Raw genomic sequence first — 15,038 nt, forward strand, 5'->3', positions numbered from 1 at the left:
GAAGCAGGAAAACCTGTTGAGAAAAAAAGAAAAATGCACAAGTTAAACCAGAAAATGATGTTATGAAGACCAAAAAATATCCAAAATACTGTACATAAATACCTCCGACGCTGAAGCAGGAAAACCTGCTGAGAAAAAATGATAAATGCACAAGTTAAATCAGAAAATGATGTCATGAAAGACAAGAAAATATACAAAATACTGTACATAAATACCTCTGACGCTGAAGCAGGGAAACCTACTGAGAAAAAAAGATAAATGCACAAGTTAAACCAGAAAATGATGTCATGAAAGACAACAAAATACACAAAATACTGTACATAAATACCTCTGATGCTGAAGCAGGGAAGCCTGCTAAGAAAAAAAGATAAATGCAAAGGTTAAACCAGAAAATGATGTCATGAAAGACCAAAAAATATACATAATACTGTACATAAACACTTCCAACGCTGAAGCAGGGAAACCTGTAGAGAAAAAAGAGAAAAATGTACAAGTTAAACCAAAAAATGATTTCATGAAAGACTGCAGAATATACAAAATACTGTACATAAATACCTCTGTCGCTGAAGCAGGAAAACCTGCAGAGAAAAAAAGAAAAATGCACAAGTTAAATCAGAAAATGATGTCATGAAGACCAAAAAATATCCAAAATACTGTACATAAATACATCTGACGCTGAAGCAGGGAAACCTACTGAGAAAAAAAGATAAATGCACAAGTTAAATCAGAAAATGATGTCATGAAGACCAAAAAATATCCAAAATACTGTACATAAATACCTCTGACACTGAAGCAGGGAAACCTGCTAAGAAAAAAAGATAAATGCACAAGTTAAACCACAAAATGTCATGAAAGACCAAAAAATATACAAAATACTGTACATAAATACCTCCGACGCTGAAGCAGGAAAACCTGCTGAGAAAAAAGAAAAATGCACAAGTTAAATCAGAAAATGATGTCATGAAAGACAAGAAAATATACAAAATACTGTAAATAAATACCTCTGACACTGAAGCAGGGAAATCTACTGATAAAAAAAAAAAAATGCACAAGTTAAACCAGAAAATGATGTCATGAAAGACAACAAAACATACAAAATACTGTACATAAATACCTCTGACACTGAAGCAGGAAAACCTGCAGAGAAAAAAAGATAAATGCAAAGGTTAAACCAGAAAATGATGTCATGAAAGACCAAAAAATATACATAATACTGTACATAAACACTTCCAACGCTGAAGCAGGGAAACCTGTAGAGAAAAAAGAGAAAAATGTACAAGTTAAACCAAAAAATGATTTCATGAAAGACTGCAGAATATACAAAATACTGTACATAAATACCTCTGTCGCTGAAGCAGGAAAACCTGCAGAGAAAAAAAGATAAATGCACAAGTTAAATCAGAAAATGATGTCATGAAGACAAAAAAATATCCAAAATACTGTACATAAATACCTCTGTCGCTGAAGCAGGGAAAGCTGCAGAGAAAAAAAGAAAAATGCACAAGTTAAATCAGAAAATGATGTCATGAAGACCAAAAAATATACAAAATACTGTACATAAATACCTCTGACGCTGAAGCAGGAAAACCTGCTGAGAAAAAAAGATAAATGCACGAGTTAAACCAGAAAATTATGTCATGAAAGACAACAAAATATAGAAAATACTGTACATAAATACCTCTGTCGCTGAAGCAGGAAAAGCTGCAGGGAAAAAAAGAAAAATGCACAAGTTAAATCAGAAAATGATGTCATGAAGACCAAAAAATATCCAAAATACTGTACATAAATACATCTGACGCTGAAGCAGGGAAACCTACTGAGAAATAAAGATAAATGCACAAGTTAAATCAGAAAATGATGTCATGAAGACCAAAAAATATCCAAAATACTGTACATAAATACCTCTGACACTGAAGCAGGGAAACCTGCTAAGAAAAAAAGATAAATGCACAAGTTAAACCACAAAATGTCATGAAAGACCAAAAAATATACAAAATACTGTACATAAATACCTCCGACGCTGAAGCAGGAAAACCTGCTGAGAAAAAAGAAAAATGCACAAGTTAAATCAGAAAATGATGTCATGAAAGACAAGAAAATATACAAAATACTGTACATAAATACCTCTGACACTGAAGCAGGGAAACCTGCAGAGAAAAAAAGAAAAATGCACAAGTTAAATCAGAAAATGATGTCATGAAAGACTGCAGAATATACAAAATACTGTACATAAATACCTCTGTCGCTGAAGCAGTAAAACCTGCTAAGAAAAAAAGATAAATGCACGTGTTAAATCAGAAAATGATGTCATGAAAGACCAAAAAATATACAAAATACTGTACATAAATACCTCTGTCGCTGAAGCAGGGAAAGCTGCAGAGAAAAAAAGAAAAATGCACAAGTTAAATCAGAAAATGATGTCATGAAGACAAAAAAATATCCAAAATACTGTACATAAATACCTCTGTCGCTGAAGCAGGGAAAGCTGCAGAGAAAAAAAGAAAAATGCACAAGTTAAATCAGAAAATGATGTCATGAAGACCAAAAAATATACAAAATACTGTACATAAATACCTCTGACGCTGAAGCAGGAAAACCTGCTGAGAAAAAAAGATAAATGCACGAGTTAAACCAGAAAATTATGTCATGAAAGACAACAAAATATAGAAAATACTGTACATAAATACCTCTGTCGCTGAAGCAGGAAAAGCTGCAGGGAAAAAAAGATAAATGCACAAGTTAAATCAGAAAATGATGTCATGAAGACCAAAAAATATCCAAAATACTGTACATAAATACCTCTGACACTGAAGCAGGGAAACCTGCTAAGAAAAAAAGATAAATGCACAAGTTAAACCACAAAATGTCATGAAAGACCAAAAAATATACAAAATACTGTACATAAATACCTCCGACGCTGAAGCAGGAAAACCTGCTGAGAAAAAAGAAAAATGCACAAGTTAAATCAGAAAATGATGTCATGAAAGACAAGAAAATATACAAAATACTGTACATAAATACCTCTGACACTGAAGCAGGGAAACCTGCAGAGAAAAAAAGAAAAATGCACAAGTTAAATCAGAAAATGATGTCATGAAAGACAAGCAAATATACAAAATACTGTACATAAATACCTCTGACGCTGAAGCAGGGAAATCTACTGATAAAAAAAGAAAAATGCACAAGTTAAACCAGAAAATGATGTCATGAAAGACAACAAAATACACAAAATACTGTACATAAATACCTCTGATGCTGAAACAGGGAAACCTGCTGAGAAAAAAAGATAAATGCACAAGTTAAATCAGAAAATGATGTCATGAAGACCAAAAAATATCAAAAATACTGTACATAAATACCTCTGACACTGAAGCAGGGAAAGCTGCAGAGAAAAAAAGAAAAATGCACAAGTTAAATCAGAAAATGATGTCATGAAGACCAAAAAATATACAAAATACTGTACATAAATACCTCCGACGCTGAAGCAGGGAAACCTGCTAAGAAAAAAAGATAAATGCAAAGGTTAAACCAGAAAATGATGTCATGAAAGACCAAAAAATATACATAATACTGTACATAAACACTTCCAACGCTGAAGCAGGGAAACCTGTAGAGAAAAAAGAGAAAAATGTACAAGTTAAACCAAAAAGTGATTTCATGAAAGACTGCAGAATATACAAAATACTGTACATAAATACCTCTGTCGCTGAAGCAGGAAAACCTGCAGAGAAAAAAAGATAAATGCACAAGTTAAATCAGAAAATGATGTCATGAAAGACAACAAAATATACAAAATACTGTACATAAATACCTCTGACGCTGAAGCAGGGAAACCTGCTAAGAAAAAAAGATAAATGCACGTGTTAAATCAGAAAATGATGTCATGAAAGACCAAAAAATATACAAAATACTGTACATAAATACCTCTGTCGCTGAAGCAGGGAAAGCTGCAGAGAAAAAAAGAAAAATGCACAAGTTAAATCAGAAAATGATGTCATGAAGACAAAAAAATATCCAAAATACTGTACATAAATACCTCTGTCGCTGAAGCAGGGAAAGCTGCAGAGAAAAAAAGAAAAATGCACAAGTTAAATCAGAAAATGATGTCATGAAGACCAAAAAATATACAAAATACTGTACATAAATACCTCTGACGCTGAAGCAGGAAAACCTGCTGAGAAAAAAAGATAAATGCACGAGTTAAACCAGAAAATTATGTCATGAAAGACAACAAAATATAGAAAATACTGTACATAAATACCTCTGTCGCTGAAGCAGGAAAAGCTGCAGAGAAAAAAAGAAAAATGCACAAGTTAAATCAGAAAATGATGTCATGAAGACCAAAAAATATCCAAAATACTGTACATAAATACATCTGACGCTGAAGCAGGGAAACCTACTGAGAAAAAAAGATAAATGCACAAGTTAAATCAGAAAATGATGTCATGAAGACCAAAAAATATCCAAAATACTGTACATAAATACCTCTGACACTGAAGCAGGGAAACCTGCTAAGAAAAAAAGATAAATGCACAAGTTAAACCACAAAATGTCATGAAAGACCAAAAAATATACAAAATACTGTACATAAATACCTCCGACGCTGAAGCAGGAAAACCTGCTGAGAAAAAAGAAAAATGCACAAGTTAAATCAGAAAATGATGTCATGAAAGACAAGAAAATATACAAAATACTGTACATAAATACCTCTGACACTGAAGCAGGGAAACCTGCAGAGAAAAAAAGAAAAATGCACAAGTTAAATCAGAAAATGATGTCATGAAAGACAAGCAAATATACAAAATACTGTACATAAATACCTCTGACGCTGAAGCAGGGAAATTTACTGATAAAAAAAGAAAAATGCACAAGTTAAACCAGAAAATGATGTCATGAAAGACAACAAAATACACAAAATACTGTACATAAATACCTCTGATGCTGAAACAGGGAAACCTGCTGAGAAAAAAAGATAAATGCACAAGTTAAATCAGAAAATGATGTCATGAAGACCAAAAAATATCAAAAATACTGTACATAAATACCTCTGACACTGAAGCAGGGAAAGCTGCAGAGAAAAAAAGAAAAATGCACAAGTTAAATCAGAAAATGATGTCATGAAGACCAAAAAATATACAAAATACTGTACATAAATACCTCCGACGCTGAAGCAGGGAAACCTGCTAAGAAAAAAAGATAAATGCAAAGGTTAAACCAGAAAATGATGTCATGAAAGACCAAAAAATATACATAATACTGTACATAAACACTTCCAACGCTGAAGCAGGGAAACCTGTAGAGAAAAAAGAGAAAAATGTACAAGTTAAACCAAAAAGTGATTTCATGAAAGACTGCAGAATATACAAAATACTGTACATAAATACCTCTGTCGCTGAAGCAGGAAAACCTGCAGAGAAAAAAAGATAAATGCACGTGTTAAATCAGAAAATGATGTCATGAAAGACCAAAAAATATACAAAATACTGTACATAAATACCTCTGACACTGAAGCAGTGAAACCTGCAGAGAAAAAAAGAAAAATGCACAAGTTAAATCAGAAAATGATGTCATGAAAGACAAGCAAATATACAAAATACTGTACATAAATACCTCTGACGCTGAAGCAGGGAAATTTACTGATAAAAAAAGAAAAATGCACAAGTTAAACCAGAAAATGATGTCATGAAAGACAACAAAATACACAAAATACTGTACATAAATACCTCTGATGCTGAAACAGGGAAACCTGCTGAGAAAAAAAGATAAATGCACAAGTTAAATCAGAAAATGATGTCATGAAGACCAAAAAATATCAAAAATACTGTACATAAATACCTCTGACACTGAAGCAGGGAAAGCTGCAGAGAAAAAAAGAAAAATGCACAAGTTAAATCAGAAAATGATGTCATGAAGACCAAAAAATATACAAAATACTGTACATAAATACCTCCGACGCTGAAGCAGGGAAACCTGCTAAGAAAAAAAGATAAATGCAAAGGTTAAACCAGAAAATGATGTCATGAAAGACCAAAAAATATACATAATACTGTACATAAACACTTCCAACGCTGAAGCAGGGAAACCTGTAGAGAAAAAAGAGAAAAATGTACAAGTTAAACCAAAAAGTGATTTCATGAAAGACTGCAGAATATACAAAATACTGTACATAAATACCTCTGTCGCTGAAGCAGGAAAACCTGCAGAGAAAAAAAGATAAATGCACGTGTTAAATCAGAAAATGATGTCATGAAAGACCAAAAAATATACAAAATACTGTACATAAATACCTCTGACACTGAAGCAGTGAAACCTGCTGAGAAAAAAAGAAAAATGCACAAGTTAAACCAGAAAATGATGTCATGAAAGACCAAAAAATCTGCAAAATACTGTACAAAAATACCTCTGACGCTGAAGCAGGAAAACCTGCTGAGAAAAAAAGATAAATGCACACGTTAAATCAGAAAATGATGTCATGAAAGACAAGAAAATACACAAAATACTGTACATAAATACCTCTGATGCTGAAACAGGGAAACCTGCTGAGAAAAAAAGATAAATGCACAAGTTAAATCAGAAAATGATGTCATGAAGACCAAAAAATATCAAAAATACTGTACATAAATACCTCTGACACTGAAGCAGGGAAAGCTGCAGAGAAAAAAAGAAAAATGCACAAGTTAAATCAGAAAATGATGTCATGAAGACCAAAAAATATACAAAATACTGTACATAAATACCTCCGACGCTGAAGCAGGGAAACCTGCTAAGAAAAAAAGATAAATGCAAAGGTTAAACCAGAAAATGATGTCATGAAAGACCAAAAAATATACATAATACTGTACATAAACACTTCCAACGCTGAAGCAGGGAAACCTGTAGAGAAAAAAGAGAAAAATGTACAAGTTAAACCAAAAAGTGATTTCATGAAAGACTGCAGAATATACAAAATACTGTACATAAATACCTCTGTCGCTGAAGCAGGAAAACCTGCAGAGAAAAAAAGATAAATGCACGTGTTAAATCAGAAAATGATGTCATGAAAGACCAAAAAATATACAAAATACTGTACATAAATACCTCTGACACTGAAGCAGTGAAACCTGCAGAGAAAAAAAGAAAAATGCACAAGTTAAATCAGAAAATGATGTCATGAAAGACAAGCAAATATACAAAATACTGTACATAAATACCTCTGACGCTGAAGCAGGGAAATTTACTGATAAAAAAAGAAAAATGCACAAGTTAAACCAGAAAATGATGTCATGAAAGACAACAAAATACACAAAATACTGTACATAAATACCTCTGATGCTGAAACAGGGAAACCTGCTGAGAAAAAAAGATAAATGCACAAGTTAAATCAGAAAATGATGTCATGAAGACCAAAAAATATCAAAAATACTGTACATAAATACCTCTGACACTGAAGCAGGGAAAGCTGCAGAGAAAAAAAGAAAAATGCACAAGTTAAATCAGAAAATGATGTCATGAAGACCAAAAAATATACAAAATACTGTACATAAATACCTCCGACGCTGAAGCAGGGAAACCTGCTAAGAAAAAAAGATAAATGCAAAGGTTAAACCAGAAAATGATGTCATGAAAGACCAAAAAATATACATAATACTGTACATAAACACTTCCAACGCTGAAGCAGGGAAACCTGTAGAGAAAAAAGAGAAAAATGTACAAGTTAAACCAAAAAGTGATTTCATGAAAGACTGCAGAATATACAAAATACTGTACATAAATACCTCTGTCGCTGAAGCAGGAAAACCTGCAGAGAAAAAAAGATAAATGCACGTGTTAAATCAGAAAATGATGTCATGAAAGACCAAAAAATATACAAAATACTGTACATAAATACCTCTGACACTGAAGCAGTGAAACCTGCTGAGAAAAAAAGAAAAATGCACAAGTTAAACCAGAAAATGATGTCATGAAAGACCAAAAAATCTGCAAAATACTGTACAAAAATACCTCTGACGCTGAAGCAGGAAAACCTGCTGAGAAAAAAAGATAAATGCACACGTTAAATCAGAAAATGATGTCATGAAAGACAAGAAAATATACAAAATACTGTACATAAATACCTCTGTCGCTGAAGCAGGAAAACCTGCTAAGAAAAAAAGATAAATGCACGTGTTAAATCAGAAAATGATGTCATGAAAGACAAGCAAATATACAAAATACTGTACATAAATACCTCTGACACTGAAGCAGGGAAATCTACTGATAAAAAAAGAAAAATGCACAAGTTAAACCAGAAAATGATGTCATGAAAGACAACAAAATACACAAAATACTGTACATAAATACCTCTGATGCTGAAACAGGGAAACCTGCTGAGAAAAAAAGATAAATGCACAAGTTAAATCAGAAAATGATGTCATGAAGACCAAAAAATATCAAAAATACTGTACATAAATACCTCTGACACTGAAGCAGGGAAAGCTGCAGAGAAAAAAAGAAAAATGCACAAGTTAAATCAGAAAATGATGTCATGAAGACCAAAAAATATACAAAATACTGTACATAAATACCTCCGACGCTGAAGCAGGGAAACCTGCTAAGAAAAAAAGATAAATGCAAAGGTTAAACCAGAAAATGATGTCATGAAAGACCAAAAAATATACATAATACTGTACATAAACACTTCCAACGCTGAAGCAGGGAAACCTGTAGAGAAAAAAGAGAAAAATGTACAAGTTAAACCAAAAAGTGATTTCATGAAAGACTGCAGAATATACAAAATACTGTACATAAATACCTCTGTCGCTGAAGCAGGAAAACCTGCAGAGAAAAAAAGATAAATGCACAAGTTAAACCAGAAAATGATGTCATGAAAGACAACAAAATACACAAAAAACTGTACATAAATTCCTCCGACGCTGAAGCAGGGAAACCTGCTAAGAAAACATGATAAATGCACAAGTTAAATCAGAAAATGATGTCATGAAAGACAAGAAAATATACAAAATACTGTACATAAATACCTCTGACGCTGAAGCAGGGAAACCTACTGAGAAAAAAAGATAAATGCACAAGTTAAACCAGAAAATGATGTCATGAAAGACAACAAAATACACAAAATACTGTACATAAATACCTCTGACACTGAAGCAGGGAAACCTGCTAAGAAAAAAAGATAAATGCAAAGGTTAAACCAGAAAATGATGTCATGAAAGACCAAAAAATATACATAATACTGTACATAAACACTTCCAACGCTGAAGCAGGGAAACCTGTAGAGAAAAAAGAGAAAAATGTACAAGTTAAACCAAAAAATGATTTCATGAAAGACTGCAGAATATACAAAATACTGTACATAAATACCTCTGTCGCTGAAGCAGGAAAACCTGCAGAGAAAAAAAGATAAATGCACAAGTTAAACCAGAAAATGATGTCATGAAAGACAACAAAATACACAAAATACTGTACATAAATACCTCTGACACTGAAGCAGGGAAACCTACAGAGAAAAAAAGATAAATGCACAAGTTAAATCAGAAAATGATGTCATGAAAGACAACAAAATACACAAAATACTGTACATAAATACCTCTGATGCTGAAACAGGGAAACCTGCTGAGAAAAAAAGATAAATGCACAAGTTAAATCAGAAAATGATGTCATGAAAGACAAGAAAATATACAAAATACTGTACATAAATACCTCTGACGCTGAAGCAGGGAAACCTGCTAAGAAAAAAAGATAAATGCAAAGGTTAAATCAGAAAATGATGTCATGAAGACCAAAAAATATACATAATACTGTACATAAATACCTGTGACGCTGAAGTAGGAAAACGTGCTAAGAAAAAAAGATAAATGCAAAGGTTAAACCAGAAAATAATGTCATGAAAGACCAAAAAATATACGTAATACTGTACATAAACACTTTCAACGCTGAAGCAGGGAAACCTGTAGAGAAAAAAGAGAAAAATGTACAAGTTAAACCACAAAATGTCATGAAAGACCAAAAAATATACAAAATACTGTACATAAATACCTCTGACACTGAAGCAAGGAAACCTGCTGAGAAAAAAAGAAAAAATGCACAAGTTAAACCAAGAAATTATGTCATGAAAGACAAGAAAATATACAAAATACTGTACATAAATACCTTTGACACTGAAGCAGGGAAATCTGCAGAGAAAAAAGAGAAAAATGCACACGTTAAATCAAAAAATGATGTCATGAAAGAAAACAAAATATACAAAATACTGTACATAAATACCTCTGACACTGAATGAGGGAAACCTGCTGAGAAAAAAAGATAAATGCACAAGTTAAACCAGAAAATGATGTCATGAAAGACAACAAAATATACAAAATACTGTACATAAATACCTTTGACACTGAAGCAGGGAAACCTGCAGAGAAAAAAAGAAAAATGCACAAGTTAAACCACAAAATGTCATGAAAGACCAAAAAATATACAAAATACTGTACATAAATACCTCCGACGCTGAAGGAAGAAAACCTGCTGAGAAAAAAGAAAAAAAATGCACAAGTTAAACCAAGAAATGATGTCATGAAAGACCAAAAAATATACAAAATACTGTACATAATTACCTCTAATGCTGAAGCAGAAAAACCTGCTGAGAAAGAAAAAAAGAAAAATGCACAAGTTAAAGAAGAAAATGTCATGAAAGACCAAAAAACATAAAACATACTGTACATAACTACGTCTGACGCTGAAGCAGGAAAACCTGCAGGAAAAAAAAGTAAAATGCACAAGTTAAACCAGAAGATGATGTCATGAAAGACCAAAAAATATCCAAAATAGTGTACATAAATACCTATTATGATGAAGCAGTGAAACCTGCTAAGAAAGAAAAGAAAAATGCACAAGTTAAACCAGAAAATAATGTCATGAAAGACCACAAAATATAGAAAATACTGTACATAAATACGTCTGATGCTGAAGCAGTGAAACCTGCTGAGAAAAAAAAGAAAAATGCACAAGTTACACCAGAAAATGTCATGAAAGACCACAAAATATACAAAATACTGTACATAAATACCTATTATGACGAAGCAGGGAAACCTGTTGAGATAAAAAAGAAAAAAGATACAACCAGTCGACGTTATATTTGGCTTACCCCAAAATAAAGGGCATTACAGTAATGTAGCCGAGATGTAATGAAGACATGGATGGCTGTTTCTAAGTGCTGTTGTGCAAGAAAAGGTTTTACTTTAGACAGCTGTCTGATGTGGAAAAAGCTCCACTTTACTACAGAACTGATTTGCTGATCCAGTTTAAAATGACTGTTCATCTTAAAACCCATGTTTGATACAGTTGACTTTAAAAAAAAAACCTGCTAAAGGGCCAAAATCAACAGGCAGGGATTCACAAGCTCCACTGGGACCAAATACCATTACTTCAGTTTTTCCTTCATTAAGATGTAGGAAGTTTAGAGAAAACCAGGCTTTGTTGTCTTCCAGACATGCTAAAAGTAATGGAGATAAGGCATTTTTCTTTCTCAGAGGAATATAAATCTGACTATCATCAGCATAAAACTGTCGTTTACCATGAGAATGTCAATAAATACTTTTATCAAAGCTGACTCAGTGCAGTGTAATGTAAACGACACAAACAATACATTAATACCTATGACGCGTAAGCAAGAAAACCTGTTGAGAAAGAACAGAAAAATGCACAAGTTAAACCAGAAAATTATGTCAAGAAAGACCACAAAATGTACAAAATACTGCACATAAATACCTATGATGCGGAAGCAGGGAAACCTGATGAGAAACAAAAGAAAAGGAAAGGTTGAACTAAATAATTATGTTATTAAAGACTACAAGATATGTATACATATACTGTAGCCTCCATATACACAAAAAATGATCAAACAAGGAACCCTGCTCATAGAAAAATGATAAAGCTCAAGTTAAAAGACATCATAATAATGTCATGAAAGACCACTTTATTCACCATATACCATCCATTTACACATATATTTTTAAAGCAGGTAAACTTTTAGACAGACAACTCAAATGACTCAAGTTAAAAGAAATAATAATGTCATGAAAGAGCACAATAAATACAATACATTGTACATACATATAATGCCTAAGCAGGGAAACCTGCTGACAGACAAAAGAAAAAAGCACAAAAGAAAAAAGAAATAATAAGAAGCAGAAAACCAGTAAATATGTATAAAAACGTCCCTACTTTCTCAACCAAATGCGTCAAAACTCTTAGAACGCTTCTTTTTATGGTCTGCCTTTGACTTTTCATCACGTGACGTATTAAAGACCAACTCGAATGTTACGCATTTGCATTCGCGCACGCACACACGCATGCGCTCTAACATTCGGACACTGACGTAAATTACGTCTTGGTGCTCATTAGGACAACAATCACCATGTTGAAACGTTTAGGAGAACATCAGAAGCAGCTGTTTACCAACGCAAATTCACAGTCACACCAAATTCCGTCTATCAAGGCAACTGATTACATTTCATGTAACTGTGACAAATCTCAGCAGTCTTTCACCTTACCTGTTGTAAAACATGAACTTTCCTTCTGTTTTTGCTCGTGGCTGTGCAGACGCGCGTGAGCCATGTGTAACAGTAGATGGCAGCAACGCGCCGCGTTCAGTCTGCTCAACCTAAACGAGGACAAATGACAAGTCTGTCTTTTTAAATGACCAGAAAGATCAGGGCGGGACTTTTTCCTCCATTTGTGCAGGTTAAATGACCAAAACAAAACAAACAAAAATCAGAAGAACACTGTGTTTGTAGTTTTTACTACAATCCCTGATTCAATCATGTGCAAATGTAATTCTAATTGTCCCTTATTTAAATTCCTGAAACTAATTTCAAATCATGGCAAAATGGTTTCCTAAACATGATCAGGACTTCAATGTACTGCAATCGCCTCCACAGCCGCTTTATATTAATCCCAGTGGATGTGGTGGCATGGGAGATTATGTTGCTGATGCATCTGCAGCAACTGTGTGATGCTAACTACTATGACCCGTGGTGTCCAGGGGGAAAAGGGGGTTGCAACACAAAAGAAAAACGGCAACTAAAAGCTCCAATAAAATGTGGCATTTTATTTACAAAGGGATTGAAATCAAAGAAACCATAAAGAAGAACTGAAAACACCCTGTAAAAAGGAGCAAAATCCACTATTTAACAAAAAGAAAAAAAAAAAAAAAAACTTCAAAAGCTAACCAAAGTCTCTGTAACCACAGATCTAATCACCCAGACAAAGACAGCAAATAACAACGAAAAGCAAAAGTCCAATTTCTGTCAATCTACAGCTCTATAGCAGTCAATGCCAAGCAGAGAGTGGCAAACTGAGTCACAATCAGACACAGCTGCCTGATGACCCTTAAATATGCAGGTGTCCTCATGTGTGGCCAGTTGGGAAAGAGCCTTCAATGATATCCACCAATCCTGAGCCATGGTGGTACAGGTGAAGCCAAGGGATAGCAGCCAATCGTGTGTGGGCGCCAGAGTCTCTTCATTTGCATGAAGCTCTGCAGCCCAACAGACTCAGAGCTGTAACACTAACGTGTCAATATGAAATCAAATCTTTGGCCAATGTTTGCAACAATTTATTGAATCTATGTGGTGAAGAAAAAAGGCAGTTCTAAAGGCAAAAGGGGTCCAGCTTAGGACTTCCAAAGTGTACCTCATAAAATGATCATACAATCTACATTTAGGATATAATACACATGAAAGATGTTCTTGTTGTGTTCAAATTCCTTCATCTTGACTTTTTCTTTCTGTTTCATCTGAAGGCTCCAATTTCTCAGAGGCTGTGTACTTAAGTCTGTGGTGCAACGTTTGAAGGAAACAGTGCAATCATAGATGTGAAACACTTTTCAAAGATCATTTTTACTAAAAGAATTAGTTCACTTCGTACAGAAAGACGGTCTTGGAGAAGAAACCCCAAACTTTGTTGAAGTCATTTTGTTTCTTCGCATCACATGGCTGAGGTGTCTCAACATTCCATACCATATTGGGCAAAACCAAGATGCTCTCTGCTTGCTTGTAGCCTGGATTCAGAGGGATTTGCTCTCTTTTCTCTTTCACCTTCCTAACTAATCCCATTCTCCCCCCACCTGAGGGAGAATGGAATCAACCCAACCAGGAATTCCTTCACCAAATCTTCCTGCAACCTGTTCAGAGTCATGATTGATTGGAGATTGTCTATGAAGTTGTGTTTAGAAAAAGAAAATAAAGATGTCTGTAACTTTAACAGAGACTGTTGTCAAGAGGTATATCTGATCATGGATGCCTTACGAGTGATCCAGCATGAATGGAAAGTGCTGTTTCTGCGAGCTGACTCCAGGTCAGACGTTCAGCTGTCCAACATTCTTGACTCAGAGATCTGTTAGTAACATGAGAGCATTACCAAGAGGACTATATCTGTCTATGATAATCATGCAGGCTTCATCAGAAGCATGACAGGATGCCTGTCGCTGCAGCCAACCTCTGCAGGACTCCGTGATGATCTGAACAGATTTTCCACAAATCTTTTAATGACAGAAAGAAGACAGGTGCCGAGGCAAGACAGTTAAAGACTTCTGCTTGATGCTGAGACCTAGAACTTGCAGGAATGCCTTCATAACTCTGATTATATAGGAGGGGATTGGCGTTTTAATCCTGGTGGTTTAAACTTCTTTCTTTTCTTTTTCCAGCGCTAAGAAGATGTGTAGCTTGAAGTTTGTGTTTCACAAAAAATGTGCAAATTTAATAATAATATTGGAATTCATGAAACTGAGGCTGAAGATCAGTCAGGGAGAACTCCAGCTGCGGTAGACTTTAAACGCACATCTGTAGCACGATTGCCTGTGTAATTCATTCCCATCAAGTCGATTTATGAAGATCAGGTGGTCCTTCTAGAAGAACATGTGTAAGAAATATACTGTTTGTAAGCTGTGATGATGGCTGAAAGTCAGATAAAGAACACACAAAACACAAATTGTTCTTTTGAACTTTGATAGATAAGTGCTCTGACTTTTTCACAGGTTTAACATGAACTACACAGACAGTAGTATTCTTAATGTT

The sequence above is a fragment of the Telmatherina bonti genome, assembly GCF_933228915.1.
Source record: "Telmatherina bonti genome assembly, chromosome: 4".
NCBI classification, from domain to species: Eukaryota; Metazoa; Chordata; class Actinopteri; order Atheriniformes; family Telmatherinidae; genus Telmatherina; species Telmatherina bonti.